Raw genomic sequence first — 20,995 nt, 5'->3', positions numbered from 1 at the left:
ACACAGCTCCACGGCCACCACTAAGAAAGTCAGGAGGCACGGGACCAGAATTGGCCCTCCAAAAGCAACAACAGAAATGCATTTCTGTACCTAGAGTCCTTATTTTTTATCCAAGATTATTCTAATATTTGAATGATTTAAATTTAAATCAGTAATATTTTATTTCTCAGTTCGTGTGTGCGTGCATGTGTGTTTAGTGTATACTATGTCAGAAAAATCAGCTAACACTAAGTCATGATGGAATGTGGAAAAAGGGATAATGATCGTGGAAATGACACTGTTTCAAATTGTGTTATGATCCTTGCCTTTCTACATCCTTTGCAAAGGCAGGGAGGGCTGTGCTCTCACAGGGCCATTTGTGTGCATCTGTGTGGGAGTGTGTGTAAGTGTGAGGGTGGCAGAGGTTGGGCATGAGTATACACAGAAGCAGGATGCAAAATAGCTTGAGCTCAGTTTAGGAAAACTTGGGATATTTCTAGTTTAAACTATAAAAGTGTCAAGAGTCCAGAATCTACCTTCAACTTTGAATATGCTCTCACTACAAAGAAGAAAAAGAAATGAGATCAAATGTCATATATAGCTCAGATCTCATTTCCAAAAATCACATCTCATAGTTTTTTTTTTTCTTTTTTCCTGAATGTATACAATGTATTTGGCTCTTTTTAAATACTAATGGCTTTTTATTTTATTTTATTTATTTTATTTATTTTTTTTGAGACGGAGTCTCGCTCTTTCACCCAGGCTGGAGTGCAGTGGCACCACCTCGGCTCACTGCAAGCTCCGCCTCCCGGGTTCACGCCATTCTCCTACCTCAGTCTCCCGAGTAGCTGGGACTACAGGCGCCCGCCACCGCGCCCGGCTAATTTTTTGTATTTTTAGTAGAGACGGGGTTTCACCGTGTTAGCCAGGATGGTCTCGATCTCCTGACCTCGTGATCCGCCCGTCTCGGCCTCCCAAAGTGCTGGGATTACAGGCGTGAGCCACCGCACCCGGCCAATACTAATGGCTTTTTAAAGAGTTGCTTATATTATCTTTGAAACCCCACCTAGCTGAAGGGTATAATGCAGAAGGAATCTGTTACGCTTTCGGTTGCTGAAATCAGGGAAGCAAGGTTTTTAAAATGGAGTCTTTATTAACAAAATGAAAACAAAACCTTTGAGGTCTTTTTGTGTGTCTTGGCCTTTTACTGACTAGCACCCTGTTTTGTGTTTCTGATGCATATTACCTGTCATGAATAACAGATCTTGGGAGACTCTATTGCAGCCATGGAGAGTAACTGACATTGGGATAGCCCACTCACCGCAAACAGCTATCAAATTGGGCACAATGTATGAGACAACTGTTGACACATTCGACAAGAAGCAACACAGGGCTGTGGTCTTAGAAAGGAAACACACAAAGTAAGCTCCGTGATCACCATGACTTTCTCTACCTGGAGGCAGTTTCCAGATTGCAAAGCAGGAAGGTGGAGCCCAACAGAGCTTGATAGTCTTGCTGAATTTAGGAGGTGGAGATTGCAATACAGGGCTGTTGGGTGGATTGGAATTTTTAAGGCCAAGGACCACAGAGAAAGGAACTACGTAAAAATGCAATTTTCCTAGAAATTGTTTTTAAGTTTTTTGCTAAATATTAAGCTGTAAGTGTACAGGGAAAGAGGCAGTGAGGCTGGGGAACTGTGAAAATAAATATGGATTCTAGAGGATGCACATTTCTAAAGAGATGGGGTCATGACAAGTTGAAGTTTTGCTAAACACAATAGACATTTAGTTTGGTTCCTAAACGTTTAGATATTGGGAATAGGGCTACCTTAGACTTACAATAAGAAATAATATGGACCTATTTTAGCAATCAAGTTGAAACACTATTAAATTAATTTCCTGCCAGAATAACACTCAATTCGCTTTAAATAAAGATTTAAAAACAATTCTGACTCTCAACAACATAGTGCCTGTAATGTTTAGCATAAAATAAAATATTACTAAGTGGCATAAAAACAAGAAATTGGGTAACCCATAACCAGGGGGAAATAAAACATAATATAGACACATACGGAGACAAAAGATATGTTGGAATTAGCAAAGAATTTAAAATAGCAATTTAAATTATGTTTAGGAATTTAAAGGAAAGGATGAACATGATAAATAGACAGATGGAAAATCCCAGTAGAGAAATAAAAACTTTAAGAAATGGAAATTCTAGAACTGAAAAATGCAATAACTGAAATGAAAAATTGATAATTTATTCCTCATAAATATTAAAAATTTCTCCTCATCAAAAACCTAAGTGGAAGAAAGTATTTGTGCATATATATCTGATTATACACTTATGCCAAACTATGTAAAGAACTTTCATAAATCAATTAAAAAAACCCCAAAAACACAATTTTTAATAAATGGACAGAAGTTTTGAACAGGTACTTAAAAAGGGAGATAAATGTCACATAAAAACATGTTCAACATCACTAGTCATTAGGCTTATGAAAATTGAAACCACAGTGAGATATTAGTACATACTGAGATAAATTTTAAAATGCTGAAAAAAATGATATTTAGATATTGACATGTATTTATAGCAACCAGAAACCTCATATGTTGGAGGAGGTGTAAAACTGATATATCTAATTTGGAAATCCATTTGGCAGTATCTTTGAAAGTTACAATTACCTACCCTATGATTCAGCAGTTCTACTCCTAGGTATTTATCCAACAAAAATAAAAACACACATTGAAAAAAATACTTGTTCAATAATGTTCATATAAGTTTCATTTATAATAACCTGAAATTGGAAACAATTCAAATGTTCATTGATGAGTGAATGCCTAATCAATTTCAATATAGGCAATGAAATATTACTCAGCAGTGAAATAAAAGAACTACTGTACATGTAAACACATGAATTACTTTGAAAACCATTATGCTGAATGACAGAAGTCAATCACAAAAGTGTTTATTTCCACGTTTTAGTGTAATTTTAGAGAAGACAAAACTGATCTATGGTATGAGAAATCAGAACAGTGGTTGCTTCTTGTGGAAAGAGGGTTGGTAGGGGAACAGAATGAGTGGATAGGAGTTTCTGGGATGATAGAAATGTTCCTTATTATCATAGATTTGTGAGTTACACAAGTGAGTGTATCCACTGCTCAAAACGCATCAAATTGTCACATATGATATCTGTGTGCATTTTATTGTATGAAAATTATACCTCAATTTAAGATTGAGGTACATGTGGCATCATTCAATTCTTTATATTTTCTTTGTGATTTCAGATAAACTTTGTAGATATCTATTTGTGTCTATAGTTTGAAATCTGTAAGCTAAATAGGATATTTTAATTTTTTCAAGTTTCTCTTAACAATATGTCACTATACAAATGATTTGTTTCAAGTCTCAGGTATGTCAAATAGATATACAAACACATTCTACTGGCCCACCTAATTATAAGATAGTAAATAGCTGTCTCACAACATAAATTTAGATGACAATATATTATTGCCCTAGCATAAGCTCAAAGAAAATAGTCTTACACTCTAGAAAATGGTCAGGATCTAGTGGGTTGCATTAGAAAATGTGCACTCACATATATAGTCACTCAACAAGGGTGCCACAAAATTGCCAAGGGTCACAGTTCTGGCATTTTTGTTTCCGATCACTTTAGCAATTTTTACTCATGACTTCTGCTTCAACAAATGCTCCCACCCTCTTCTTGGGTGGGGACAAGGGGTACAGTCTTAATAGACAAATCTGACCTAAGAATTTGTCAGAGAGGAGAGAAGAGAAAGAAACTAAGAAAGAGACTATTAAAAAAAAATTTTTTTTAAGTATACAGTAAAAGGACAAAAAAAAAAAAAAAAAAGAATCGAAAGTACAGGTTGGTGTGACAAGGCAGGGATGGCTGACACCTAACCCCTGCCATGGCATGGCAAACTATACAAATGTGTCTCATTGCTGCACCATTGCTGGGATAGTAGTTTTGCTCACTCTTTAGTCTCCAAGTGTTTCCATTATAGCTCCCTATTTTTAGGAGTTAATAGCTAGGCTATAATAATTGGCTTCAGGCTGGCATACCAGGTCTCAGTCAGGGAGTACATTTACAATAATAGAATATAGCCTATTTCAGATGCTTTTACTGTGTGTGCCTGTGTGTGTGTGTGTGCATGCTCATGTAATCTAAAAATGTTTGCTGTTGCAACAACTTAAATTTGATAACAGATTGACTTCTAATGTGATGTAGTCAGTTTTGTCTACCCCAAATACTAGAAAAAAATACAGTCACTGAAAAATGTCTTTTTGGAGAAGAAATGTGTTAACTCACATTCATTTCCATGAGCTCCAGTACCTAGTGGGTGTTTAATAAGTGTTCACTGACAAGAGTAGAAACAAAAACAACAATTCTATTTATTGCACATGGCATTGTCTTCAGCCCTTTTTAAGTGTGCTTCTGTAAATGTGATTTACTCTTAAAAAGAGTAAGTTAAAATAACTGTAATATTCTGAACAATGTTTATGGCATGCCTAACATCTCTTGAATGTTAATCTCAGGAAATAGAATTGCATGAGTTTCATGGAGTTACTGTTTGTTTTAAGGGAACTGCCTATGTGGGGAAGTCAGCTACTTGTCTACATATTTTTAAAGGTATTTTATTGAGTACTGATTACTTTTGGAACGCAATGACACCCAGAAAAACGCATTGTCATCAAACGCTGATCCTCTATGGGAATGGTTGTGTAACCTCATGGGTAAGCATGTGATGTTCAAGAATAAAACCTTAGACTCATTTTCTCCTTGTGGTTTGAAGAAGGGGAGTGAAACACAATGGTAAGAGAAGAAAGTCCTACTGTAGCTGAATGAGAATCCAAGCTACTTGGCAGTACCTGCTTTATGCAAGGGGCTGGTTGTACATTATCCTTAAACATAAAAACTGTGCCCTGTAGTATAATTTTCTGCATGTGGCAGAAAGGGAAACTGGAATTTCAGACAGATAAATGACTTACCCAGGATCAAACTTCTAGTAAAGGAATTTTAATTTGTCATCAAAGAAAATCATCAATAATTGGTGAATAAGAAATTATGATCTTTTTATGTAATACATGTCCAGAGAAATGAATTTGAAAAATACATTTCTCTGAAAAATTGGGCCATAACACAGGAGACAGATCAAGGCCTATCTTCTGCCTAAGACCCTCTTTATTTTCATTTATCCAAAATCCAGAGAAGGATACATCAGAGACTTTAGGCAGGATCATTTATCTGGCTCAGGACATGCATGACCCACATGTTGTCAAAAGCAGTTGATGCTTTTGGGTTGTCATCTTGTCAGCACTGTTGCACACAGTTGATTATTCCCTTCTTGAAACATGTTTTCCCTTGGTCGGCATGATGCAACGCTAAGCTGTTTCTCCATTAATTCTTCCTCAGTCTTCTGTTGTTTGTTCATCTACCTCCTTCATATGACTTTCTCAAAATATTCTTCTCTTATCACTTTCATTCTCCCCACTGATGTCCCCTGCCTCATCTTCCAACACGTGCCATTTCTCCCTCAGAGCTTCATTCATGCTGGACTTCTCTCATTTTCTCTACATGCCAGGCTCTTTCTGTAAGGCATTCACTCATTTTTTCCCATTTACCTGAAATTCTTTTCCTTTTCCTCTGCATTGTGTGGAATTTAGCACTAGTTATTTATATATAAATTTTTGCCATGTCTCTATATACTGATACTATTATCTTCCTTTAATTTGCTAAATTTCTTTAAATCAATCATTTTTGCTAAAATTAATATACTAGAAAAAAATCTAATATCATTGCAGTAAATGTAAAATAAAATCATGATTATATGCCATAATTAAGAGAAAGTTATTAAAAACAAATACACTAAAATACACTGTGTAATAATAATTTATATCATTTACATTTAACTGCATTTTGGGTATAATGGCCTGGTTCACCTCTCTCTGTCTGTCTGTCTCTCTCTTTTATTAGTGGTAACTCATAAGAAAACCTCACTTAGCCATTTCTTCCCTAGATGAAATCATGCTACCTATGATATAGTTCAGTAACATCACATCTTTTTTTTCTCCTCCGTAGAACTTGTTCTCAGTGAAATAATCAATCATATAGTAAGTTGTTTAATATCTTTCTCTTTTAGAATGTAAGATTCATGTATACATCTGACAGTCACAGCTGTATCTCCACAGCCTCAGTGAGTATTTTTTGTAGGGGACCCTTGATATCTATATGCATATTTGTTGATGCAATAAAAGAATGCATTGATTTTTACATTAAAACCATATTTAGTGGGAGTTATCATGGTTTTATTTCTTACCATATGCCAAGAACTGAGACTGCAAATATATACAAGACACAGTGTTCAAGTTGCCTGTGCCTAGAGTGCAGGGCTTGGCTATAAATAAACAATTACAGTGTAACATCATGAGCACTATAATTGAGGTAAGAAAATGTTCTGTGGTAGCGTGAAGCAAGACTAAGCTTGCTTGGACAGTAAGACAGTAAGGAGGCACCACATATGGTAACCTCTGAGCTGTGTCCTAAAGCTGAGAAGTGTCCTGGGCACAGATGCAGTGAAAGAGAATTCTAGGCAAGGTAGTGGATGAACCTGGAGGCTGCTGAGGAGTTTTATGCAGTTGGATCAGAGTACACATGGAGTGAAGTAGCAAGAAATACATTTGCCAAAGTAAGCCGGAGTATGCTTATAAAGGGCTTTATATCCTGAGCTATCAAATATAGACTTGAGTCTATTGGAAACAATGAAACATTCAAATAGTTAAACAGGGGATGACATGATTAGATTTATTTTTTGGACAATAACTTGGCATTGTGGAGGCTGAAGTGAGCGGGAAGAGCCTGGAAGCATGAGATAAAGATAGTGTGGGCTATGGTGTGGGCTATGAGTGGGGACCTAGTATCCTTCTTGTATTTTAAATTTGTGTTCTCCTCCCTTTGTGTGAAAATGAGATTCTCTTTTTAAGGGCTACATCCACTATCTGAAGTAGGTATCAGAAAGGAAGAACAGGTTGACTTACCAGGAGATATTTTTAAAGGAAGAAGGAAAGGCCTTTCTGATGACTTTAGGAAGAGCTGCAGCTCATAATTTATTGCCCATTTCCTCTCCAGGTCCTTTTGAAATGTATCTACAATCTTCAACTGGAACTTCTAAAAAGCTTCATGTCCCATTTTATATACTCAATTTATTTAAATGTACTATCTGTATTTTGCCATTAAAAGGAGAGAGGATTAGATGATAGGTCTTATGATTTGTCATTTTCTGAGCAACAGTGTAGAGTTGCCAAATTTCACATTTATTGTACCACACTGGATACTCTGAAGAGTGGTTAGGTATAATATTATTAAAATGAAAGAGCTTGTGTTATGGATTGAATTGTGTGCCATCAAATTGCATGTGAGAGTCCTCAACCATAATGTGATTATATTTGTAGATGGGGCTTTTAAAGAGGTAATTAAGCTTAAGTGAATTCATAAGGATGGGGCTCTAATCCAGTGTGACTGACATCATCATAAGAAATGAAGGAGATAGCAGGGAGGAATGCACATAGAAATAATGTGGTGTGAGGACATGGCAAGAGGGTAGCCCATCTGCAAGCCAAAAAGAGAGGTCTCAGGAGAAGTCTAACCTGCTGACACTTTGTTCTTGGACTTCCAGCCTCTAAAAGAATGAGAAAATAAAGTTCTGTTGTTTGAGCCACCCAGTCTGTGGTATTTTGTTATGGTGGCCCTAGCAAACTAATACTGCTTGTTTATGGCTTTTCAATAAAACAGTCAAACAAAATACAAAAGAATATTGAGAGAGAGTGCACATGAGAAGTGGGGTGGAGGGATGGGGAGGGCCAAGATGATACACTTTCACCAATTCAAATGACACTAATTAGGAAATTATGAAACTGAATGGAAGAAAACAGAGACAAAGTGTCCACTATTTTATTTAAATGGATAGCGTAGTTGACCATTATTATTCTTCTTTACTAAAACAAGCCTTTCTTCAAGGCAACTGTTAACCTAGTTTGAAATATCTCTTTACAGCATTAATTGAAAATATGAATACATTTCTTAAAGTATATTTTATCATTTAGAATGCCCATCAGTAAAGTAAAAATGCCTCATTTTCATTTCTCATTAAGTTCCCCTCTCACATGTTCAAAAAATTATAGCTAATAACAACCTCCCAACCTCCAACAAAAAACAATTTCATAAAAGAGTAAGATTTTTATTGTTCTGTATGGCCTTCTGCAGTGAGAGAATAACTCTTTTCTTTCTTTTAATTGTTAATGTGAATTATTAGACTTACACAAAAGTGCATAAATTTTACAATTTCACGAAGCATTATAAAGTGAACACCATGAAATCAGATCAAGAAACATAACATTCCCCTCACTCCAGAAGCAACTGAACACCCTCCTGATCACAATCCCCTTCTCCCCTTCCTGGGAATAGTACTATCCAGATTTATATGGTAATTCCTTCATTGTTTTTCTTTACAGTTTTACTGCCTAGTATGCAATCTTAAATAATGTGGTTTAGTTCAGCCTGTTCTTGAGTTTTTATCAAATGAATTATGCTTGTAGGAATTATTTCCATTGTTGGTGTAGCTATAGATTGTGCATTTTCATTACTGTATGGTATTCCATCTAATAAATAAACATCAGATTATTTGTTCATCTTATTATTGATGGCCATTTTATTTATTTTTAGTATAAAGCCAAATGGAACAATGTTGTTATAAGCAATCTTTTGTAGGTATCCAGGTGCACATGTCTGAGTTTTCTAGGGAATAAGCCTCGAATTTGAATTTCTGGGTCAATTTCCAGCTTTTGCAGATAATCCAAAAGTGTTTCTGAAAGTGATTGTTCTAATCTACGATCCCAATGGCATGTAAGAGAAACACATCACTTCACTTCTTTGACAATGTTATTGTTGCTTTTCCCCCCTAAATCTCGTGAGTATGTAGTAGTTTCTCACTGTTTTTTTTTTTTTACATTTTCCTACTTATAAGTTTGAGCACTTTTTCACGTTTATTGTCCATTTGCATTTTATTTTCTTTGAAGAGCCTGTTGGAGTCATTGGCTCATTCTTCTATTGGGTTTTCAGGCTCTTTATTGTTGATTATGGAAGTTTTAATATACTCTGCGTATAAGTTCATTACTGATTTTAGGTGTTGGCTCTCACTGGGTCATTATTACAGAAATTGGAAATTGTTTCCAAATCTTGGCTATTGTGAATAGTGCTGCAATAAACCTGGGTGTGCACATATTTCTTTGATATACTGATCTCCTTTCTTTTGAGTATATAGCTAGGTTTGGGATTGCTGGATCATATGGTAGTTTTTTTTTTTTTTTTGCAGTGTCTTGCTCTGTCACTCATGCTGTAGTGCAGTGGTGCAGTCTTGGCTCACTGCAACCTCTGCCTCCTGGGTTCAAGCAATTCTTGTGCCTCAGCCTCCTGAGTAGCTGGGATTACAGGTGTGCACCACCATACCTGGCTAATTTTTTTTTTTTTTAATCTTTAGTAGAGACAGGGTTTTACCATGTTTGCCAAACTGGTCTCGAACTCCTCACCTCAAATAATCCTCCTGCCTCAGCCTCCCAACGTGCTGGGATTACAGGTGGGAACCACCATGCCCGGCCCTGGTAGTTCTATTTTTAGTTTTCTGAGGAACCTCCATACTTTTCTCCACAGTGGCTGTACTAATTTACATTCCCAACAGTGTACGAGGGTTCCCTTTTCCCCATATCCTTGTCAGCATTCGTTACTGCCTAAAAGTCATGTTAAATGAGATGAGTTGATATCTCATTGTAGCCTTGATTTGCAATTCTCTGATGGTCAATGATACTGAGCACCTTTTCATATATTTGTTTACCATATGTATGTCTTCTTTTGAGAAATTTCTATTCAGATCTTTTGTCCGCTTTTTATTGGATTATTATATTTTCTTTTTCCAATTGAATTGTTTGAGTTCCTTCTATATTGTGGTTATTAATCCCCTGGGTTGTCTCTTCACTTTGTTGATTTTTTCTTTTGCTGTGTGGAAGCTTTTTAACTTGATGTGATCCCATTTGTACAATTTTGCTTTGGTTGCCTGTGCTTCAGGGGTATTACTCAATAATTCTTTGCCTAGACAGATGTCCTTAAAGTTTCCCCAATGAAATGGTGACTTTAAAAAATCTATTTTCTAAGTGTTTAATACTGGCATATAAATATAACTGATTTTTTTCTGCAACCTTGCTACAAAATACTTCTAATTAATCTGTAGATTCTGTTAGATTTTCTACAAATTAAATTATGTTAACTGAGAATAACGACAATCTTAATTTTCCTTTCCTAATCATTATACCTTTCATTTCTCTTTCTTGCCTTTCAGTGCTATCAAGGCCCTTCAGTAGAAGATTGAAGTGAAGTGATGATATTTGACATCCTTGACTTCAAAGGAAAGCTTTGAAAATCTCACCATTAGGTAGGATGCTTGCAGTGGATTATTATTTTTTTTAATTTGTAATTAGCCTTTATCAGATTGAGGAAGCTCCATTCTAGTTCTAGTATGCCATGAGTTTTTATTTTTAACTTTTATCATGAATGGATTTTAAAACTCATCAAATGCTTTTTATGTATCAATAAGGTGATATCTATTTTTTATTTTATTCTTAATATGACCAATTGCATTGCCTTTCTAATGTTAAGCTAACCTGAATTTCTAGTATAAACCAACTTGCTTATGATGAAGTCTTTTTACCAACTGTTAGGTTTACATTTTTAAGAATTTTGGGGTCTATGTTCATAATGAGATTGGACTGTATGTTTCCCTTGTCATACTCTCTTTATTGGTTTTTGGTATCAAGAAAATCCAGTCTGATACCATGTATTAGAGTTTATCTTATTTTGTCATTCTCTGGAAATGTGTAGGATTGATATTAATTTTTCATTGTGCCTGTTAGTAAAGATGTTTGAACCTAAACATTATTTTGGAGGAAGTTTTATATTGCTGTTTCAGTTTCTTTATGTTTATCTCAGTTTTTTATTATATCTTTTGTCAAATTTATAAGTGGTAGTTTTCTAGAAATTTTCTGGACAGTTTCTTCTTAAGTTCTCAATTTATTGAAATAAAGTTATTATATACATTTATCTTTGTAATATCTATAGAATCTCCTGTTTTATTCCTGATGTAAGTTAATTTTCTCTTCTTCCTTATTCTCTTGAAAAAAAATATATATGTGTATATATATATATATATATATAACATATATATATATATATATATATGTTACTAGCCTCCCAATTTTTGGCTTTGTCTTCTCTGTTATATTTAATTATTAGTTTCATCATCATTCATCAATGCTCTTTTTCTTTAATGCTTTCTTCTTTCTACTGTCTTTTTTGCTGTTCTTTTGTAATTTCTCAAGACAGATGCTTAAAGCATTACTTTTAAGCCATCTTTTCTTTTGAATGTGTGCTTCTAAGGCTATACATTTTACATGCTGTACTTTTCAAATTTTAATATGTAGCATTTTCATTATCATTCAGTTTAGTATACTTTCTTTTTTCTCTCATGATTTCCTTTCGATATGTGTTTTTATAATGTACAAACACATAGTAACTTTCTAGGTATATTTTGATTATTAATAGTTGTTAAAAACATATACCTTTTTAATTTATTTGTATTTGCTTTATGGCATAGGATATTGTCCAATTTTTCTATTTTTGCATTTGGGTGCTATAATATTTATTAAATCTTTTGTTCTCTGTATCCTTCTTGAATTTATATATGCAAACTGCCACTGACTGTGCATTTGGGTTCTTCTTATAATTTTATTATTTTATAAAATTATGCATTTTGAGGTCATGTAATTGAGTGGATGTATATTTTAAACTGTTAAACTTTCTTGGTGATTCTTTTACCATTATTAATTTATTTATATTTAATGTGGTAACTGATATTTTTGTCATAAATTCCAATTCACTATCTTTTTAAATTCTTAAACATATTGTTTTATACAGTTAATACTTATTTAGAGCTGCCTACAAATTTACCATTTTATTTTTTCTTCATTTCTTTTTTCATCTCAACCTTCTTTTGTAGCAGCAATTTCATCTGGCATGAAGAAAATACCTTATTTACCTTTAGGGAGAAATGTAATAATCTAGTCTTGCATAGATTAATCTGGAGAATAGCTGGAACCCGGGAGGTGGAGCTTGCAGTGAGCCGAGATCCTGCCATTGCACTCCAGCCTGGGGGACAGAGCTAGACTCCGTCTCAAAAAAAAAAAAAAAAAAAGTGTGGATCTCAGTGAAGCCCTGCCATGAACATAAAAATTCAGGTATCATTGGCTTAGGTGTTTTCGAAGTTCTGAAAAATGGATGAGACCACCTCAGGTGAAAGTATGGCAAGAGAATATAAAGAGCTATGACTGAGTCCTGAAGAATTTAAAGATCTAAATGTTGGGTGCTGGAGGCAGATAGCCCAGGGAGAGAGAGGAAATTCATGGTGTTACAGAAGGCAAAGGACCCAAAACTTCCGTAAAGAAGGGCAAATTTTTTCCAGGTAGGAAGAGTGTTTGCCAATTTCATTTTACAAATGGGAAGACAGAGCCACTGATTTCTTGACCAGCTTAGCCTTAAATCACATAACAAGGTTTACTATGATCTTCAGACTTGCTAAACCTGTATTCAGATGATTTGGCTGCTACTGGCCTTACTGAGGATATTTAAGTCATTAAGACATTTTGAAGGCCAAAAAATGATGACTTTTGGATTCTGCTTCAGGATAAAATAAGCCATGATAGATTGATCCAAGTAATAAAATAGTAATCAGAAGTCTATTCTGAAACTGCTTGAAAAAATAACAGACTTCTCTTTCAGTTTTTCTCTGTTGAAGTCAGCAGGAACATCACTTTGGATTACATGATGCTAAAAAGGAAAGGTGAATTTGTTTCAGATTTGTCCATGGTCTTGTTGATTATATTTGGATCAACTTTAGTGACAGTTATCTTTAAATTAATATCGTCAGGAATATCCCAGATTTTAACTGAAATATAAACTGCTCGAAGGCTGATTGTGGTTAAGCAGTGAACATCTTGTATTAGGCTTTTATGAAACCTCACCACTGATCAAGAATGCCAATGCTTGGGGGGGAAAAAATGTCTGTTGTCGGTCAGAGCTTTAATTAAAAACTATACTTTGTTTTCAATCCAATTTTGGAAAGAATACAGGAGAAAAAGCAAGATGTAAATTTTACAATGCCTTGGCAATGTATCCAATTCTCAGCTGAACAAAGGAGCTTATATGCAGAAAATCTTGTAGGAATAAAGCATGTAAAATAAATAAAAAGCTTCCAGTGCTTAATTCCAATCTTCTCCACAGCAACTGGAGCTGCTGATAAGACACCTACTCGGAGTAATGATGCATAATATGGAAATGCAATAACCCAGACCTCATAAGTACGGACGAATGCCATCTTTTTAAAGGAAATGGTTGCAAATGTGAAGTGCAATGTGCTGAGCCATTTTCAAAGGTATTTTCATAAACATGGCAAAATGCCAAGGCTTGGTTTTTCCCAACATGATAGGAAGAGTAAGGAATGTAACTATTACAGGGGCATCCGGTATTTGTCCGTGCCCTATCATATAAATGTTTACGTACTGTCGATTCATTATTAGTGGCAGTTTTAATGGGAATATAAATATTATAAAGTATGTTTACTACAGATAAATCATAGGGGTGCTGAAGTAATTTGCAGTACTAAAGCTCATTTTGGATAATTACAGTGCCCCTGAAGAATGTGTTTATGTATTACAAAGAAGGGGATTGTTAAGAAGAAAACTGTTTTGGGTTGGTGACATTCTGAAAAGAGTAGAGGCTGATCCAGTTTGGGGATAGCTTAGAAATGTATGAGAACATTAATGGAAAAAGATTTTATGAAATGGAAAAAGAGGAAAGCCCCAGTACTTTCAGTTGCTGGGCTAACCTTACTCAGTCAAATTTCATGCAGATGACTTACTGTAACTACAGAAATAACATAAGAAATGATTAGTTAAGATTATGCTGGCGGTAAAGATACTAATATTTTATTGCACACTGAGTTCTAGTTTACATTTTATGCAGAGGTAAATTAGACTGCAACGTTGTTTATCCTTGTTTTATGGAAGGCTTTTTTCATCACAGTATTAAAGGTTATTATTGGTTTACCTCCTCCCACTTCCTATTTTATTAGAATAAGGTGATTTTTAGTTTCCTTATTTTCCGTGATAACCATAAGACACAGTAAACTTTAAACACAATGAGTTAACAAGGAGAATTAAACAGTTGTGTCCTCATCTTTGGAAGGTCATATTATAATGAGATTAAAATCTCTCCCTTCAGGTATTGTTCATTTGTAAACAAGTCTGGCTTGGTTTCTCATAAATGTTCCACTGATTGGATTAATTTCCTATGAAACATAAATTCCTTTTCCTTTCTGACAAGCTAGTCAGAGTCTGCCAGTTTGGTGATTGTTCAAGAAAAATGCAGCATGGAAGACAAAAAATGCTGCAGCAAAGTGAAATGAGCATAAAATGAGATTTAGCTGAGATTGAAGTATCTATATTGTCATTCAAAAAGGAATTCAACAGCCATTACGTGAGTTTTGTGTTTAGGCTGAGAAAGTGAGTAGCAGCTGGATGGAGAGAAACAATGGGCTTTTCTCCTGCCGGCTGCTCTTCCCCTGGCTCTCTGCCCTCTGCCCCTGCGGATGCCATGATTTTGGGGCCCCACACATGACAGCATCCACACGTGGGCACTGGTGCAAACAGATCACAGTCCTTAACAAAGAGTGCTACTTGAATAAATTTGTTATTTATGTTACCTGCCTCAAAGTGTTAGTCTTCTCTTAACCTCAGTCTTTCCTCAGGGAAAAATTTAATCAGTCCTACTGGGCAAAAATATCCACATCCTTGACTAGTAATATTATTCCTGGATTTTTCACTTTGGCTGAAATTTGAGGAGCCTAGTCTAATTCAGATGTGATAACAGATTTTTTATTTTATTTTTGAAACAGGGTCTTACTCTGTTGCCCAGGCTGTTGTGCAGGTGCAGATCATAGCTCACTGTAGCCTCTAACTCCTGGGCTCAAGTGATCCTCCCTCTTCGGCCTCCTAAAGTGCTGGAATTACAGGTACGTGCTTGCACTTCTGATCTTATTCAAATTTGGTTTACTTAAGCTGGCTGCAAAGCTCTTGGTGGTATCTGATGCACAGATTGCATTTCACGACTCATCTTCTGCCATTCTTTCTTTAAAGAGTGAATATCAATAATGCTAATTTTCTTAAGAAAAGAAGCTCTGAGGTCTTAGCCTTTTCACACCTATCCCAATTCTCTTCACATCCAAATATGATACCCTTTTTCTTTAAAATGGTTTCAAATGTCAATATGGGGTAGTTACATGTTGAGAACTGTGAATGCCAGCAAACTTGACTGGAAAAATAGTTCCTTACAAGCAAATTAGGTTTTTTCATCAGTTATCATTAGAAATTGAGTTTACATTTTTTAGACAAACAAAAAGGAGCTGAGACTGCATTGAAAATTTTGGACAGAGATAGAGGATTATAATATTATATGCTGAACATTAAAGTACAATAACATCATTAGAACTTTTGGAAGTTACTTCCTCTATGTGATACCGAAGTGCTGGGAAGGGAAGGGCTGGTCCCTTTCAACAATATGGAAGAGGGCAAGGGAAGTGCTGCGTAGAGGAGGGTGTGGTCCCTGGCTAGGGCTCCACCCCTCGGCCGGTGCTCATGGACCTAGGTGAAGAAAGGCATTTTTGTTTTCCTGCCCAAATGTTGCATTTCCCAAGACCACCCTGGCCTGCCACGCCGTCGTGTGTCCACAAAAACCCGAGACCCCAGCGGACAGACACAGAGGTGGCTGGACGTTGAAAGGAACACATCAGTGGAGGAACACACAGGGCTGGACGTTGAGAGGGATGCACTGGCGTGGGAGCACACTGGCACGCTGGCATGCCATCAAGGAGCAGAATGATGCAGATTTGCGGGGAAGGCGTGGTTTGGAGAAAAGTCGGAACTCTGAGTAAAGCTGGAACTCCCAGTGGCCTGACTCCGGGGGAAAACCATCTCTCTTCTGGCTCCCCCATCTGCTGAGAGCTACTTCCACTCAATAAAACCTTGCATTCATTCTCCAAGCCCACACGTGATCATCTGATACTTCTGATATATCAAGGCAAGAATCCCTGGATATAGAAAGGCCTTTGTGATTGCCATAAGGCAGGGGTCTAATTGAACTAGCACAAGCTGCCTAGGGACAGGTAAACTAAAAGGGCACCCTGTGACACACGCCCACTGGGGCTTCAGGAGCTGTAAACATTCACCCCTAGACACTGCCTTGGAGTCGGAACCTGCCCTTCTATATGCTCCCCTAGAGGTTTGAGCAGCAGGGGCACTTCAGTGAGCCACACCCCCATCACACACCTTGCCCTCGAGGGGGACAAGGGAACCTTTCTTTTTCTTATGCAATATATATTTTTTCTTCAGTACTTTCCCTACTCTAGAAATGTATTCTCCAGGGTAAATAAATCTTCTAAATCCAGAGAAATTTTTTGATGCCAAACTATGTATCTCATATATACATATGACATCTAGGATAATTTTTTCCCCCATATTCTCCCCACACTCAACTGCTTCACTGTTGTATTCATTATCAATTATTACCTAGTTAAATTTGGAGGGGTCTACACAACAGCAATCAAAATTTCAGGTTAAATCTCTGGTTAACTGGTCCCTGTAGTGGAAGAACCATATCAAAATCCCCACATTATTTCAGCCTCCAAAATAAATCAATGAATCAAAAATAAGATCCAAGGATACAGAGTTGAACAGACTCGTTACTATTACTTGCTGGCTGTGTAATTTGGACAAGTTATTTTACCTCTTTGAAGATCAATGTCCCCATCTATAAAATGGCAATATTTATACTTACTGTGCAGGAATTAACGAGAATGAATGAGATGTAAAACTCCCAGCACAAATTCTGGCACATGGCAGGTGCTTACTTTCATATCTATATGTGTGTGTGCGTGTATATATATATGCTTATTATTAACAGTCATGATTGACTTGCACACTTTGTATCTCCTGCTCCTAGTCTTCTCCACATAAGCTTTGTATAGCATGAGTTCTCCTTCACCCCGACTTAGAGGAACTCATCTTACCTTTGACCCTGCTGGGTCCCATGCTCATGGGAGTGGGTATTAAACTTCGCTGGCACTGAAGCTGGTCTCCGTACCTGCTAAGTTAGGAGCGGGTTGCATCTTTAAGTGGCTTACCTGGCATCACACTTTCCACCAGTGTAATAACACCTCTATCATATGACCATTTTCCCCTATCACCACAACAGGAAACCTGGATACTTTCCATTCCAGAGGGCTTCAGGGGTGTTGTAAGCATGAATGCACAGGGAGGGAATAACATCATGAAGAGCCTACAGTGTGCCATGTAGCTGACACTCAATATTTTATTTAATCTTCATAATATTTCTGAGTGAGATATTATGTTGCCCATTATAATTCAAATAATATAAATATTTTGTCTAGGTTTATGCAGCTAATACATGTCAGAGCTGGAAGGAGGATGCAGATCTTTTTTATTTCAAGTTCAAGAACGCCATTGAGATTGGTCTCAGGGAGCAGTAACTTCAAAACCAATAGATGTATCTTAGAGGGGAATGAGCTTAAAAGAAAACTCATAGCTATAAAGATGCTAAATCAGCTGTGTACCTCCTGGCTCTGCTTCTGCCTGCTTCTTAATTTCCACTGGCTTTGTTGCCTGATTTATCCCATAGAGTCTATGAATCCACATCAAATTGATCTTCTTCAGCATCTGGTCCTGGCTGTACTTCTGATTCTTTTTTTCTTCAGTTGATCAGGTTTTTCATCTTGCCCATCATCTTCTGGACCTCAAATACCTGCTGAAAACAAGATTTTGCCTTAATTTATTGGACTTGAACTGTGTACTGATGATATGAAGCAACCCTGCCCTACCTGGTGGAGAAGGAAAATGTAAGATCTATGGACCTTACTTTAGGATGAACTTTTAAAAACAAGTATGATTCCAGTTTTTGCCCATTCAGTATGATATTGGCTGTGCGTGTGTCAAAGATAGCTCTTATTATTTTGAGATACGTCCCATCAATACCTAATTTATTGAGAGTTTTTAGCATGAACGGTTGTTGAATTTTGTCAAAGGCCTTTTCTGCATCTATTGAGATAATCATGTGGTTTTTGTCCTTGGTTCTGTTTATATGCTGGATTACATTTATTGATTTGCGTATGTTGAACCAGCCTTGCATCCCAGGGATGAAGCCCACTTGATCATGGTGGATAAGCTTTTTGATGTGCTGCTGGATTTGGTTTGCCAGTATTTTATTGAGGATTTTTGCATAAATGTTCATCAAGGATATTGGTCTAAAATTCTCTTTTTTGGTTGTGTCTCTGCCCGGCTTTGGTATCAGGATGATGCTGGCCTCATAAAATGAGTTAGGGAGGATTCCCTCTTTTTCTATTGATTGGAATCGTTTCAGAAGGAATGGTACCAGTTCCTCCTTGTACCTCTGGTAGAATTCGGCTGTGAATCCATCTGGTCCTGGACTCTCTTTGGTTGGTAAGCTATTGATTATTGCCACAATTTCAGAGCCTGTTATTGGTCTATTCAGAGATTCAACTTCTTCCTGGTTTAGTCTTGGGAGGGTGCACGTGTCGAGGAATTTATCCATTTCTTCTAGATTTTCTAGTTTATTTGCATAGAGGTGTTTGTAGTATTCTCTGATGGTAGTTTGTATTTCTGTGGGATCGGTAGTGATATCCCCTTTATCATTTTTTATTCCATCTATTTGATTCTTCTCTCTTTTCTGCTTTATTAGTCTTGCTAGCGGTCTATCAATTTTGTTGATCATTCCCTTTGAAAACTGGCACAAGACAGGGATGCCCTCTCTCACCACTCCTATTCAACATAGTGTTGGAAGTTCTGGCCAGGGCAATTAGGCAGGAGAAGGAAATAAAGGGTATTCAATTAGGAAAAGAGGAAGTCAAATTGTCCCTGTTGGCAGATGACATGATTGTATATCCAGAAAACCCCTTTGTCTCAGCCCAAAATCTCCTTAAGCTGATAAGCAAATTCAGCAAAGTCTCAGGATACAAAATCAATGTACAAAAATCACAAGCATTCTTATACACCAATAACAGACAAACAGAGAGCCAAATCGTGAGTGAACTCCCATTCACAATTGCTTCAAAGAGAATAAAATACCTAGGAATCCAACTTACAAGGGATGTGAAGGACCTCTTCAAGGAGAACTACAAACCACTGCTCAATGAAATAAAAGAGGATACAAACAAATGGAAGAACATTCCATGCTCATGGGTTGGAAGAATCAATATTGTGAAAATGGCCATACTGCCCAAGGTAATTTATAGATTCAATGCCAGCCCCATCAAGATACCAATGACTTTCTTCACAGAATTGGAAAAAACTACTTTAAAGTTCATATGGAACCAAAAAAGAGCCCGCATCACCAAGTCGATCCTAAACCAAAAGAACAAAGCTGGAGGAATCAAGCTACCTGACTTCAAACTATACTACAAGGCTACAGTAATCAAAACAGCATGGTACTGGTACCACAACAGAGATATAGATCAATGGAACAGAACAGAGCCCTCAGAAATAATGCCGCATATCTACAACTATCTGATCTTTGACAAACCTGACAAAAACAAGAAATGGGGAAAGGATTCCCTATTTAATAAATGGTGCTGGGAAAACTGGCTAGCCATATGTAGAAAGCTGAAACTGGATCCCTTCCTTACGCCTTATACAAAAATTAATTCAAGATGGATTAAAGACTTATGTGTTAGACCTAAAACCATAAAAATCCTAGAAGAAAACCTAGGCATTACCATTCAGGACATAGGCATGGGCAAGGACTTCATGTCTAAAACACCAAAAGCAATGGCAACAAAAGCCAAAATTGACAAATGAGATCTAATTAAACTCAAGAGCTTCTGCACAGCAAAAGAAACTACCATCAGAGTGAACAGGCATCCTACAAAATGGGAGAAAATTTTTGCAACCTACTCATCTGACAAAGGGCTAATATCCAGAATCTACAATGAACTCAAACAAATTTACAAGAAAAAAACAAACAACCCCATCAAAAAGTGGGCAAAGGATATGAACAGATGCTTCTCAAAAGAAGACATTTATGCAGCCAAAAAACACATGAAAAAATGCTCATCATCACTGGCCATCAGAGAAATGCAAATCAAAACCACAATGAGATAACCATCTCACACCAGTTAGAATGGCCATCATTAAAAAGTCAGGAAACAACAGGTGCTGGAGAGGATGTGGAGAAATAGGAACACTTTTACACTGTTGGTGGGACCGTAAACTAGTTCAACAATTGTGGAAGTCAGTGTGGCGATTCCTCAGGGATCTAGAACTAGAAATACCATTTGACTCAGCCATCCCATTACTGGGTATATACCCAAAAGACTATAAATCATGCTGCTATAAAGACACATGCACACGTATGTTTATTGCGGCACTATTCACAATAGCAAAGACTTGGAACCAACCCAAATGTCCAACAACAATAGACTGGATTAAGAAAATGTGGCACATATACACCATGGAATACTATGCAGCCATGAAAAATGATGAGTTCATGTCCTTTGTAGGGACATGGATGAAACTGGAAATCATCATTCTCAGTAAACTATAGCAAGGACAAAAGACCAAACACCGCATATTCTCACTAATAGGTGGGAACTGAACAATGAGAACACATGGACACAGGAAGGGGAATATCACACTCCAGGGCCTGTTGTGGGGCGGGGGGAGGGGGGAGGGACAGCATTAGGAGATACACCTAATGCTAAATGACGAGTTAATGGGTGCAGCACACCAACATGGCACATGGATACATATG

General features: G+C 36.7%; 1 long non-coding RNA gene across 2 annotated transcripts in view; it reads right to left on the bottom strand.

Annotated features, from left to right (window-relative positions):
• Positions 1 to 20,995, bottom strand: part of LOC131383400 (uncharacterized) — a 317,539-nt gene that overhangs the window by 32,313 nt on the left and 264,231 nt on the right. The window contains exon 5 of one of the 2 annotated variants that reach the window (XR_009213390.1): positions 17,572 to 17,974. The exons of the other annotated variant lie outside the window; for it this stretch is intronic. This is a non-coding gene — a long non-coding RNA (uncharacterized LOC131383400). Of the gene's footprint in view, positions 1 to 17,571; positions 17,975 to 20,995 lie in introns of those variants that run through there. 2 annotated transcript variants of the gene reach the window in all.

The sequence above is a fragment of the Hylobates moloch genome, unplaced genomic scaffold (assembly GCF_009828535.3).
Source record: "Hylobates moloch isolate HMO894 unplaced genomic scaffold, HMol_V3 SCAFFOLD_4, whole genome shotgun sequence".
Classification (NCBI taxonomy): Eukaryota; Metazoa; Chordata; class Mammalia; order Primates; family Hylobatidae; genus Hylobates; species Hylobates moloch.
The sequence above is the reverse complement of the archived record's forward strand: the minus strand, read 5'-3'. Positions and strand labels throughout refer to the sequence as shown.